The sequence below is a fragment of the Coenobita brevimanus genome, chromosome 14, assembly GCF_032717465.1.
Source record: "Coenobita brevimanus isolate Jiangsu-jjx chromosome 14, ASM3271746v2, whole genome shotgun sequence".
NCBI lineage: Eukaryota > Metazoa > Arthropoda > Malacostraca > Decapoda > Coenobitidae > Coenobita > Coenobita brevimanus.
The window spans coordinates 32790763-32804861 of NC_136967.1; positions in this window are offsets into that span (position 1 = coordinate 32790763).

Here is a 14099-nt window from a genome sequence, read left to right on the forward strand (position 1 = left end):
GCCAGGTTATGGCTTCATCACGAGGATGGACAACCAGCAGGACATTTTGTCCACTGCACCGCCATCAAAAAGTCAAGCCTCAGGAAGGTTGGAAAGTCCTTGGTGGAGGGGGAGAGAGTGGAGTGTACTATCAGAAGAGGGAGTAAGGGGCCAGAAGCTGCCTCTGTCACCGGCCCTTCTGGCAACCCCAGATCGACGAAAACATCCACGTCGATGTGCAGCTGCTGAGGATAATACCACCCATGCCCGCAAAACTGCATGCACACAATCTGCAGTTGCAAATCCACAAGAAGACCGAGCAGCCCTCACCATATTAATCCCTCTGCTGCTCCGCCACAACAAACTGCCCTCGATCTCCATCCCTGAAGAGGCAGTCAATGTGGTCACCCCTGCCCCCCAGCCTCCTCTGCCCTCTTAAATGGAAGAAGACCCCAAGAGCAAGAAGAGCCAGGAACAAGATATCCCCGGGGCAAGAAGACCCGGGGAAATAGCCCAACACCCGGAAAAAAAGACCTCAGGACAACTGTCAGGAAAAATTCTCGGAGAATCCCTGGAAAGTCCCTACAACTGAGATAGGATCTAGTTATGTCCACCAGGTAATAACTGGTCTGTCTAGGCACAGCTGAGATGGGATCTAGTTATGTCCACCAGGTAATAACTGGTCTGTCTAGGCACAGCTGAGATAGGATCTAGTTATGTCCACCAGGTAATAACTGGTCTGTCTAGGCACAGCTGAGATAGGATCTAGTTATGTCCACCAGGTAATAACTGGTCTGTCTAGGCACAGCTGAGATAGGATCTATGTCCACCAGGTAATAACTGGTCTGTCTAGGCACAGCTGAGATAGGATCTATGTCCACCAGGTAATAACTGGTCTGTCTAGGCACAGCTGCGATAGGATCTAGTTATGTCCACCAGGTAATAACTGGTCTGTCTAAGCACAACTGCGATAGGATCTAGTTATGTCCACCAGGTAATAACTGGTCTGTCTAGGCACAGCTGAGATAGGATCTAGTTATGTCCACCAGGTAATAACTGGTCTGTCTAGGCACAGTTGAGATAGGATCTAGTTATGTCCACCAGGTAATAACTGGTCTGTCTATGCACTGCTGCGATAGGATCTAGTTATGTCCACCAGGTAATAACTGGTCTGTCTAAGCAAAGCTGCGATAGGATCTAGTTATGTCCACCAGGTAATAACTGGTCTGTCTAAGCAAAGCTGCGATAGGATCTAGTTATGCCACTAGGAAATAACTGATCTGTCTAAAAACAGTTGAGGTGGGACCTAGTAATATCAAAATATTGTTTTAGTAATCAGGTAAGTTCGTTTTTCATGTTGGAGGCGACGTAGACTTCAGTCTATTTCAGTAATGTTAACTTCTTTTATTTTCCTAACCAAGACTCTCTCTCTCTCTCTCTCTCTCTCTCTCTCTCTCTCTCTCTCTCTCTCTCTCTCTCTCTCTATGTTTCTGTATGTTTGTTTGTCTACATATCTGTCACTATGTTATCAAGTCATCTTTCTTTTCAAGTTACTTAGACTATATTTTTGTAACAGGTGTCATGTCAAAAAAATTGCAGGCATCATAGACTTCTTCCTTGAAAGTAGTATCGATTTCTGCTTGCTGAGAACATCGACTTCTCTTTCCAGGTGAAACTGATTTCCCGATGCAAGTGATGTCCACTTCATTCCGAATGCGACGTCGAACCACTCTCCATGTGAAGTCGGGCATTATGTGCGAGTGACGGGAAACCTATTTGCAGTTGACCTGGATATATCACAGCAGGGAAAACCGACGACAAAATATCCAGGTAAAGTTGTCGTCCTCCTTTTCTCTTGCATTTAGTGTCACTCTCTCTCTCTCTCTCTCTCTCTCTCTCTCTCTCTCTTTTTCTCATTAGATGCTTCTGTATTTTTAGAGGTGACATTATCTTTGCCGCTCACATCGACTCCTCTTCCATTACAAGAGACGGCAAGATCTTATGCAAAGTTGCCAAAGACTGCATCTTCTGAGGTGGGATCGTCTTCTAATCGCAGATGGCATCCGCTTCTGTTTGCAAGTGACGTTGAGTTCTTTCCGCAGTTGATATCGACTTCTCTCTAATGGTTACGCTAACAACAATCCGCTGGCAACTTCAGCTTCTTCCAACAGCTGACATCAGCTCCACTCTACAAAAGACCTGAACTTCTCTCTGCGTATGACGTCGGGTTCTCTCTCCGATTACGTCGACTCCTGGCTATATGTGACGTCGCCTTCTCTCGAGACTAGACGGCGACATCTCTCGGCACATGATGTCGACATCTGTCCAAGTAACACCGACTCCTCTCTCCAAGTGTCATAAACTTTTCTACGCATGTAACGTTAACAGCTCTAAAGCCTCTCTGTGACCTTCTTCCCGCAACGAATGTCCATATCTTCCTGCAGGTGACGCAGAAATCTGTTTGCCGGTAATATCAACATATCACAACAGATGGCACATAATTCATTATTTTCAGGTAGTTTGATTTCTTTCTTTTGATTGAAGACGAGTTTCTCTACCTTGTCCTTAGTCTCTCTCTCTCTCTCTCTCTCTCTCTCTCTCTCTCTCTCTCTCTCTCTCTCTCTCTCTCAGTATCAACTTTTGTTTCTTTGCAGATGACATAATCTTTAATTCTCATATCAACTTGTCTTTCATTGCAAGTGACAGCCAAGTCTTGCTGCAGTTGCCAAAGTCTAAATCTTCTGAGGAGGCATCGCCCTCTAATCGCAGTGGCATCCGCTTCTGTTTACAGGTGACGTCTAGTACTTTCAGCAAGTGACACGGACTTTTCTCTGCTGGTCACTTATGATATCGACCTTTCTTTGCAGGTGATGTGCAGTTCTCACTGCAAATACAGTATCATAGACTTCTTCTTGCAGGTGATGCCAACTACTCTCTGCAGGTGACGCCAACTACACTCTGCAGGCGATGCCAACTACCCTCTGCAGGGGACGCCAACTACTCTCTGCACGTGACGCCAACTACTCTCTGCAGGTGAACCAGCTACTCTCTGCAGTTGACGCCAACTACTCTCTGCAGTTGACACCAACTACTCTCTGCAGGGGACGCCAACTACTCTCTGCAGTTCACGCCAACTACCCTCTGCAGGGGACGCCAACTACTCTCTGTAGGTGACGCCAACTACTGTCTGCAGGTGACGCCAACTACTCTCTGCAGGTGACGCCAACTACTCTCTGCAGGGGACGCCAACTACTGTCTGCAGGTGACGCCAACTACTGTCTGCAGGTGACGCCAACTACTCTCTGCAGGTGACGCCAACTACTGTCTGCAGGTGACGCCAACTACTCTCTGCAGGGGACGCCAACTACTCTCTGCAGGTGAACCAACTACTCTCTGCTGGGGACGCCAACTACTCTCTGCAGGTGACGCCAACTACTGTTTGCAGGTAACGCCAACTACTCTCTGCAGGTGACGCCAACTACTCTCTGCAGGTGATGCCAACTACTGTCTGCAGGAGATGCCAACTACTCTCTGCAGGTGACGCCAACTACTCTCTGCAGGTGATGCCAACTACTCTCTGCAGGTGATGCCAACTACTCTCTGCAGGAGATGCCAACTACTTTCTGCAGGTGATGCCAACTACTCTCTGCAGGTGACGCCAACTACTCTCTGCAGGTGACGCCAACTACTCTCTGCAGGTGACGCCAACTACTCTCTGCAGGTGAACCAAATACTGTCTGCATGTGATGCCAACTACCCTCTGCAGGTGACGCCAACTACTCTCTGCAGGTGACGCCAACTACTCTCTGCAGGGGACGCCAACTACTCTCTGCAGGTGAACCAAATACTGTCTGCAGGTGACGCCAACTACTCTCTGCAGGTGACGCCAACAACTCTCTGCAGGTGATGACAACTACTTTCTGCAGGTGATGACAACTACTTTCTGCAGGTGATGACAACTACTTTCTGCAGGTGATGCCAACTACTTTCTGCATGGAACGCTGACTACTTTCTGCAGGTGATGACAACTACTTTCTGCAGGTGATGCCAACTACTTTCTGCAGGTGATGACAACTACTTTCTGCAGGTGATGCCAACTACTTTCTGCATGGAACGCTGACTACTTTCTGCAGGTGACGCTGACCACTCTGCTGAAGTAACGTCAACTTATCTCTGCTGGTGACGTCGGCTTCTTTCTGCGGGAAACGTCGACTTCTTTTTACAGGGATCACTCTAATCTCTGTCATCATCACTATTATCATCATCACTATTAGTATTATTGTTACTACTACTATTACTTCTTCTCCTCCACCTCCTCCTCCTCCTACTACTACTACTACTACTGCTACTACTAGGCTACTACTACTGCTACTCTGTTTTTATTATTAGTTTGTATTATTATTATTTTTGTTATAATGATGATGATGATGATTATTGTTCATCTTCTTGTTATTATTACATTGTTGTTGTCGTTGCTGTTAATTTAGTGGTAACATATTCATACCAGTATTTTCCATGACACATTTTCTTCATTGTTGGATTTTTGGCAGAAAGTCATGGCTTTCGGGCGGTTTTTAGGTGCATAGTTTATGTGTATCCGGGCGGTGTTTAGGTCCATTGTCTCCCGGGTGGTAGTTAGTCTGCCAAAGCTATATAAGGCCTGGCCGAAGCTTCCACGAGCACACACACCACCAAGCCAGTCACGAGACAGGGCGTGGGTGCTGGGCAATCCCCAAGCCCAGTCCTCCCCCCCCTAACTTTTATTTAATCAGCCCATACCCCACTGACCGGGCTAATGTATGGCTCGGCCTGCACTAGAGGTGCAGGGAATCTGTAAACGAACGAACTTCCACTAGCAGTTCGGGTGGAGCAGCAGCCAGAGCAACATGTCGTACCCAGCCTGTCAGGCCCACCACAGGGACCCACACATCCTCGACACCGCCCACTACTCCTTCCCCACCCACCACCACCTCTGGGAAGGTCAAGTGGTACAGCTTCAGGCCAGGTTATGGCTTCATCACGAGGATGGACAACCAGCAGGACATTTTGTCCACTGCACCGCCATCAAAAAGCCAAACCTCAGAAAGGTTGCAAAATCCTTGGTGGAGGGGGAGAGAGTGGAGTGTACTATCAGAAGAGAGAGTAAGGGGCCAGAAGCTGCCTCTGTCACCGGCCATTTTGGCAACCCCAGATCGACGCAAACATCCACGTCGATGTGCACGTGATGAGGATAATACAACCCAGGCCAGCAAAAGTGCATGTCCACAATCTGCAATTGCAACTGCACAAGAAGACCGGGCAGCCCTCACCATATTAATCCCTCTGCTGCTCCACCACAACAAACTACCTTCCGTCCCCATCTCTGAAGAGGAAGTCAATGTTGTTAGTCCTGTTCCGCCGCCTCCTATGCCCTCTCAAAAAGGTAGACGACCCAAGGGGCAAGAAGACACCAGAGGCAAGAAGACCCCAGGAGCATGAGGCCGCCAGGAGCAAGAAGACCCCAGGAGCAAGAAGACCCCAGGAGCCAGATGTCCCTAGGAGCAAGAAATCCCCGTGGCAAAGACCCCCTGGGTAATAGCCTAAAACCACAAAACAGAAAAAACTCAGGACAACTGTCAGAAGAAATTATCGGAGAAACCCTGGAAAGTCCTTACAGCTGAGATAGGATCTAGTTATGTCCACCAGGTAATAACTGGTCTGTCTAAGCACAGCTGAGATGGGATCTAGTTATGTCCACCAGGTAATAACTGGTCTGTCTAAGCACAGCTGAGATAGGATCTAGTTATGTCCACCAGGTAATAACTGGTTTGTCTAAGCACAGCTGAGATAGGATCTAGTTATGTCCACCAGGTAATAACTGGTCTGTCTAGGCACAGCTGAGATAGGATCTAGTTATGTCCACCAGGTAATAACTGGTCTGTCTAGGCACAGCTGAGATAGGATCTAGTTATGTCCACCAGGTAATAACTGGTCTGTCTAGGCACAGCTGAGATGGGATCTAGTTATGTCCACCAGGTAATAACTGGTCTGTCTAGGCACAGCTGAGATAGGATCTAGTTATGTCCACCAGGTAATAACTGGTCTGTCTAGGCACAGCTGAGATGGGATCTAGTTATGTCCACCAGGTAATAACTGGTTTGTCTAAGCACAGCTGAGATAGGATCTAGTTATGTCCACCAGGTAATAACTGGTCTGTCTAGGCACAGCTGAGATAGGATCTAGTTATGTCCACCAGGTAATAACTGGTCTGTCTAGGCACAGCTGAGATAGGATCTAGTTATGTCCACCAGGTAATAACTGGTCTGTCTAGGCACAGCTGAGATGGGATCTAGTTATGTCCACCAGGTAATAACTGGTCTGTCTAGGCACAGCTGATATAGGATCTAGTTATGTCCACCAGGTAATAACTGGTCTATCTAAGCACAGCTGAGATGGGATCTAGTTATGTCCACTAGGTAATAACTGGTCTGTCTAAGCACAGCTGAGATAGGATCTAGTTATGTCCACCAGGTAATAACTGGTTTGTCTAAGCACAGCTGAGATAGGATCTAGTTATGTCCACCAGGTAATAACTGGTCTGTCTAAGCACAGCTGAGATAGGATCTAGTTATGTCCACCAGGTAATAACTGGTCTGTCTAGGCACAGCTGAGATAGGATCTAGTTATGTCCACCAGGTAATAACTGGTCTGTCTAGGCACAGCTGAGATAGGATCTAGTTATGTCCACCAGGTAATAACTGGTCTGTCTAGGCACAGCTGAGATAGGATCTAGTTATGTCCACCAGGTAATAACTGGTCTGTCTAGGCACAGCTGAGATAGGATCTAGTTATGTCCACCAGGTAATAACTGGTCTGTCTAGGCACAGCTGAGATAGGATCTAGTTATGTCCACCAGGTAATAACTGGTCTGTCTAGGCACAGCTGAGATAGGATCTAGTTATGTCCACCAGGTAATAACTGGTCTGTCTAGGCACAGCTGCGATAGGATCTAGTTATGTCCACCAGGTAATAACTGGTCTGTCTAGGCACAGCTGAGATAGGATCTAGTTATGTCCACCAGGTAATAACTGGTCTGTCTAGGCACAGCTGCGATAGGATCTAGTTATGTCCACCAGGTAATAACTGGTCTGTCTAGGCACAGCTGAGATAGGATCTAGTTATGTCCACCAGGTAATAACTGGTCTGTCTAGGCACAGCTGAGATAGGATCTAGTTATGTCCACCAGGTAATAACTGGTCTGTCTAGGCACAGCTGAGATAGGATCTAGTTATGTCCACCAGGTAATAACTGGTCTGTCTAAGCAAAGCTGCGATAGGATCTAGTTATGCCACTAGGAAATAACTGATCTGTCTAAAAACAGTTGAGGTGGGACCTAGTAATATCAAAATATTGTTTTAGTAATCAGGTAAATTCGCTTTTCATGTTGGAGGCGACGTAGACTTCAGTCTATTTCAGTAATGTTAACTTCTTTTATTTTCCTAACCAAGACTCTCTCTCTCTCTCTCTCTCTCTCTCTCTCTCTCTCTCTCTCTCTCTCTCTCTCTCTATGTTTCTGTATGTTTGTTTGTCTACATATCTGTCACTATGTTATCAAGTCATCTTTCTTTTCAAGTTACTTAGACTATATTTTTGTAACAGGTGTCATGTCAAAAAAATTGCAGGCATCATAGACTTCTTCCTTGAAAGTAGTATCGATTTCTGCTTGCTGAGAACATCGACTTCTCTTTCCAGGTGAAACTGATTTCCCGATGCAAGTGATGTCCACTTCATTCCGAATGCGACGTCGAACCACTCTCCATGTGAAGTCGGGCATTATGTGCGAGTGACGGGAAACCTATTTGCAGTTGACCTGGATATATCACAGCAGGGAAAACCGACGACAAAATATCCAGGTAAAGTTGTCGTCCTCCTTTTCTCTTGCATTTAGTGTCACTCTCTCTCTCTCTCTCTCTCTCTCTCTCTCTCTCTCTCTCTCTCTCTCTCTCTCTTTCTCATTAGATGCTTCTGTATTTTTAGAGGTGACATTATCTTTGCCGCTCACATCGACTCCTCTTCCATTACAAGTGACGGCAAGATCTTATGCAAAGTTGCCAAAGACTGCATCTTCTGAGGTGGGATCGTCTTCTAATCGCAGATGGCATCCGCTTCTGTTTGCAAGTGACGTTGAGTTCTTTCCGCAGTTGATATCGACTTCTCTCTAATGGTTACGCTAACAACAATCCGCTGGCAACTTCAGCTTCTTCCAACAGCTGACATCAGCTCCACTCTACAAAAGACGTGAACTTCTCTCTGCGTATGACGTCGGGTTCTCTCTCCGGTTACTTCGACTCCTGGCTATATGTGACGTCGCCTTCTCTCGAGACTAGACGGCGACATCTCTCGGCACATGATGTCGACATCTGTCCAAGTAACGCCGACTCCTCTCTCCAAGTGTCATAAACTTTTCTACGCATGTAACGTTAACAGCTCTAAAGCCTCTCTGTGACCTTCCTGCAACGAATGTCCATATCTTCCTGCAGGTGACGCAGAAATCTGTTTGCCGGTAATATCAACATATCACAACAGATGGCACATAATTCATTATTTTCAGGTAAGTTTGATTTCTTTCTTTTGATTGAAGACGAGTTTCTCTACCTTGTCCTTAGTCTCTCTCTCTCTCTCTCTCTCTCTCTCTCTCTCTCTCTCTCTCTCTCTCTCTCTCTCTCTCTCTCAGTATCAACTTTTGTTTCTTTGCAGGTGACATAATCTTTAATTCTCACATCAACTTGTCTTTCATTGCAAGTGACAGCCAAGTCTTGTCTGCAGTTGTCAAAGTCTAAATCTTCTGAGGAGGCATCGCCCTCTAATCGCAGTGGCATCCGCTTCTGTTTACAGGTGACGTCTAGTACTTTCAGCAAGTGACACGGACTTTTCTCTGCTGGTCACTTATGATATCGACCTTTCTTTGCAGGTGATGTGCAGTTCTCACTGCAAATACAGTATCATAGACTTCTTCTTGCAGGTGATGCCAACTACTCTCTGCAGGTGACGCCAACTACACTCTGCAGGCGATGCCAACTACCCTCTGCAGGGGACGCCAACTACTCTCTGCACGTGACGCCAACTACTCTCTGCAGGTGAACCAACTACTCTCTGCAGTTGACGCCAACTACTCTCTGCAGGGGACGCCAACTACTCTCTGCAGTTGACGCCAACTACTCTCTGCAGTTCACGCCAACTACCCTCTGCAGGGGACGCCAACTACTCTCTGCAGGTAACGCCAACTACTCTCTGCAGGTGACGCCAACTACTCTCTGCAGGTGACGCCAACTACTCTCTGCAGGTGAACCAAATACTGTCTGCAGGTGACGCCAACTACTCTCTGCAGGTGACGCCAACTACTCTCTGCTGGTGATGCCAACTACTCTCTGCAGGTGATGCCAACTACGCTCTGTAGGTGATGCCAACTACTCTCTGCAGGTGATGCCAACTACTTTCTGCATGGAACGCTGACTACTTTCTGCAGGTGACGCTGACCACTCTGCTGAAGTAACGTCAACTTATCTCTGCTGGTGACGTCGGCTTCTTTCTGCGGGAAACGTCGACTTCTTTTTACAGGGATCACTCTAATCTCTGTCATCATCAGTATTATCATCATCACTATTAGTATTATTGTTACTACTACTATTACTTCTTCTCCTCCACCTCCTCCTCCTCCTCCTACTACTACTACTACTGCTACTACTAGGCTACTACTACTGCTACTCTGTTTTTATTATTAGTTTGTATTATTATTATTTTTGTTATAATGATGATGATGATGATTATTGTTCATCTTCTTGTTATTATTACATTGTTGTTGTCGTTGCTGTTAATTTAGTGGTAACATATTCATACCAGTATTTTCCATGACACATTTTCTTTATTGTTGGATTTTTGGCAGAAAGTCATGGCTTTCGGGCGGTTTTTAGGTGCATAGTTTATGTGTATCCGGGCGGTGTTTAGGTCCATTGTCTCCCGGGTGGTAGTTAGTCTGCCAAAGCTATATAAGGCCTGGCCGAAGCTTCCACGAGCACACACACCACCAAGCCAGTCACGAGACAGGGCGTGGGTGCTGGGCAATCCCCAGGCCCAGTCCTCCCCCCTTACTTTTATTTAATCAACCCATACCCCACTGACCGGACTAATGTATGGCTCGGCCTGCACTAGAGGTGCAGGGAATCTGTAAACGAACGAACTTCCACGAGCAGTTCGGGTGGAGCAGCAGCCAGAGCAACATGTCGTACCCAGCGTGCCAGGCCCACCACAGGGACCCACACATCCTCCACACCCCCCACTACTCCTTCCCCACCCACCACCACCTCGGGGAAGGTCAAGTGGTACATCTTCAGGCCAGGTTATGCCATCGGCTTCTCTCTACAATGGACGTCAACTACTCTCTGCGGATGACGTCGGGTTCTCACTTCATATATCGTCGGTTCTCTCTGCATTTGACGTCCACTTCTGTCTGCAGGAAACGTCACCTTCTCTCTAAACGACACGTCGACATCTCTGCACGTGACGTCGGCTTCTCTCCTGGTGGCGCCAGCATCATTTACAAGTAACACAAACTCCTCTATGCAGGTAACGTTAACAGCTCTCAAGAGGCGGAGTGACCTTCTTCCTGCAAGGAATGTCCACTTCTTTCTGCAGGTGAGGCACAGCTCTATGTTCAGATAATAACAAAATATCACATGTAACACAAAATGCAATATTTTCAGGAAAGTTTGACTCCTCTCTTTGTATTAATGTCCAGTTCCTCTCCTTTGCTCTGTGTGTGTGTGTGCATATATATATATATATATATATATATATATATATATATATATATATATATATATATATATATATATATATATATATATATATACAGTATATATATATATATATATATATATATATATGACTTTCCTTCCATATCTTTCACTATGTTATCAAGTTCTCCCTCTTTTCAGGTGACGTCAACTATTTCCATGCAGGTGTTATTTAAACTGCAGGCGGAATCGATTTCTTCTTTGAAGGTGGTACCGACTTTTGTTTGCTAAATAACATGGCTTCTCTTTGCAGGTGACGCTGATTTCTCTATGCAAGTGATTTCCACTTCATGCCGTAGTGCAGTTTGGCTTTCTCTATACGTGACGTCAGCCTCTCTCTACAGGCGACGGGAAATTCTGTTTGCTGTTCACCTCGACATATCACGGCAGGTGACAACGACGTCAACATTTTCAGGTAAGGTTGCCTTCCATCTTTTCTTTACCGTTAAATCTCTCTCTCTCTCTCTCTCTCTCTCTCTCTCTCTCTCTCTCTCTCTCTCTCTCACTCTATGTGTGTGTGTGTGTGTGTGTTTATCTATATATCTTTCACTATGTCAAGTTTTCTCTCTTTTCAGGTCACTTCAACTCACTCTCCTTGTAGGCGTCATTGATCCTGACGGCAACACAGACTTCTTTGAAGGTGGTGTCGACTTCTTCCTGCTCGTAACATCGACTTCTTTTTGTAGGTGACGCTGATTTCTCTGTGCAACTGATGGCCACTTCAGTCCGTAGTGAAAGTCGACTCCATCAACAAGTGACGTCGGCCTCTTTTGGCGGGAGACGGGAACTTCTATTTGCAGGTGACCTCGACGTATCACGGCAGGCGACCCCGACGTAATAATTCCAGGTAAGGTTGAAGAGGATCCAGGTAAAGCTGCCTTCTTTCTTTTCTTTAACGTTGAGTCTCTCTCTCTCTCTCTCTCTCTCTCTCTCTCTCTCTCTCTCTCTCTCTCTCTCTCTCTCAATATCAACTTTTTTTTATTTGCAGATGACATGACCTTTACCGCTCACATCAACTTGTCTTCCATTGCAAGTGATGGGAAATTCTTGTCTTCAGTTGCCATAGTGTAAATCTTCTAAGGTGGCATCGCCTTCTAATCGCAGATGTAATAAGCTGTGTGCAAGTGATGTCGAGTAATTTCTGCAAGGACATCAACTTCTCTCTGCTGGTTGCTCATGATATCGACTGGTCATTGCTGGTAATGCTGAGTATTCTCTGCAAATAAAGAATCATACACTTCTTCCTGCTGCTGACTTCAACTTCTCTCTTCAGGCGACATCTCATTTTCTAGCAATGTGAAGTGGACTTTTCTCTGCCTTCCCTCTACAAGTGGCAACGCCTTTTGTCTGCAGGTGACGCCGCTTAATCTCTACAGGTGACGCCGCCTCCTGTCTACAGGTGACGCGGCCTATTCTCCACAGGAGACGCCCATTTTCTAGCAATGTGAAGTGGACTTTTCTCTGCCTTCCCTCTACAAGTGGCAACGCCTTTTGTCTGCAGGCGACGCCGCTTAATCTCTACAGGTGACGCCGCCTCCTGTCTACAGGTGACGCGGCCTATTCTCCACAGGAGACGCCCACTACTCCCTGCATGTGACGTGGACTACTCTCTGCATGTGACGTCGACTACTCTCTGCATGTGACGTCGACTACTCTCTCCATGTGACGTCGACTACTCTCTCCATGTGACGTCGACTACTCTCTCCATGTGACGTCGACTACTCTCTGCATGTGACGTCGACTACTCTCTCCATGTGACGTCGACTACTCTCTGCATGTGACGCCGACTACTCTCTGCATGTGACGTGGACTACTCTCTCCATGTGACGTCGACTACTCTCTGCATGTGACGCCCACTACTCTCTGCATGTGACGTCGACTACTCTCTGCATGTGACGCCCACTACTCTCTGCATGTGACGTGGACTACTCTCTGCATGTGACGTCGACTACTCTCTGCATGTGACGTGGACTACTCTCTGCATGTGACGTGGACTACTCTCTGCATGTGACGTGGACTACTCTCTGCATGTGACGTGGACTACTCTCTGCATGTGACGCCGACTACTCTCTGCATGTGACGCCGACTACTCTCTGCATGTGACGTTGACTACTCTCTGCATGTGACGCCGACTACTCTCTGCATGTGACGTGGACTACTCTCTGCAGGTAACACCGACTACTCTCTGCAGGTAACACCGACTACTCTCTGCAGGTAACACCGACTACTCTCTGCAGGTAACACCGACTACTCTCTGCAGGTAACACCGACTACTCTCTGCAGGTAACACCAACTACTCTTTGCAAGTAACACCGACTACTCTTTGCAGGTAACACCGACTACTCTCTGCAGGTAACACCGACTACTCTTTGCAAGTAACACCGACTACTCTCTGCAGGTAACACCGACTACTCTCTGCAGGTAACACCGACTACTCTTTGCAGGTAACACCGACTACTCTTTGCAGGTAACATCGACTACTCTCTGCAGGTAACACCGACTACTCTTTGCAGGTAACACCGACTACTCTTTGCAGGTAACACCAACTACTCTTTGCAGGTAACACCGACTACTCTTTGCAGGTAACACCAACTACTCTTTGCAGGTAACACCAACTACACTCCGCAGGTAACACCGACTACTCTTTGCAGGTAACAAACACTTCACTCTGCAGGTAACACCAACTACTCTTTGCAGGTAACACCAACTACTCTTTGCAGGTAACACCGACTACTCTTTGCAGGTAACACCAACTACTCTTTGCAGGTAACAAACACTTCACTCTGCAGGCAACACCAACTACTCTTTGCAGGTAACACCAACTACTCTTTGCAAGTAACACCGACTACTCTTTGCAGGTAACACCGACTACTCTCTGCAGGTAACACCGACTACTCTTTGCAGGTAACACCGACTACTCTTTGCAGGTAACACCAACTACTCTTTGCAGGTAACAAACACTTCACTCTGCAGGCAACACCAACTACTCTTTGCAGGTAACACCAACTACTCTTTGCAGGTAACACCAACTACTCTTTGCAGGTAACACCGACTACTCTTTGCAGGTAACACAGACTACTCTTTGCAGGTAACAAACACTTCACTCTGCAGGTGACGCCGACTACTCTCTGCAGGTGACGTCAACTACTCTGCAGAGGTAACGTCAACTTATCTCTACAGGTGACGTCGGCTTCTTTGTGCGGGAAACGTCAACTTCTATTTATAGGGATCAGCCTAATTACCATCATGATTACTACTGTTATCGTTACTATTAGTATTATTGTTACT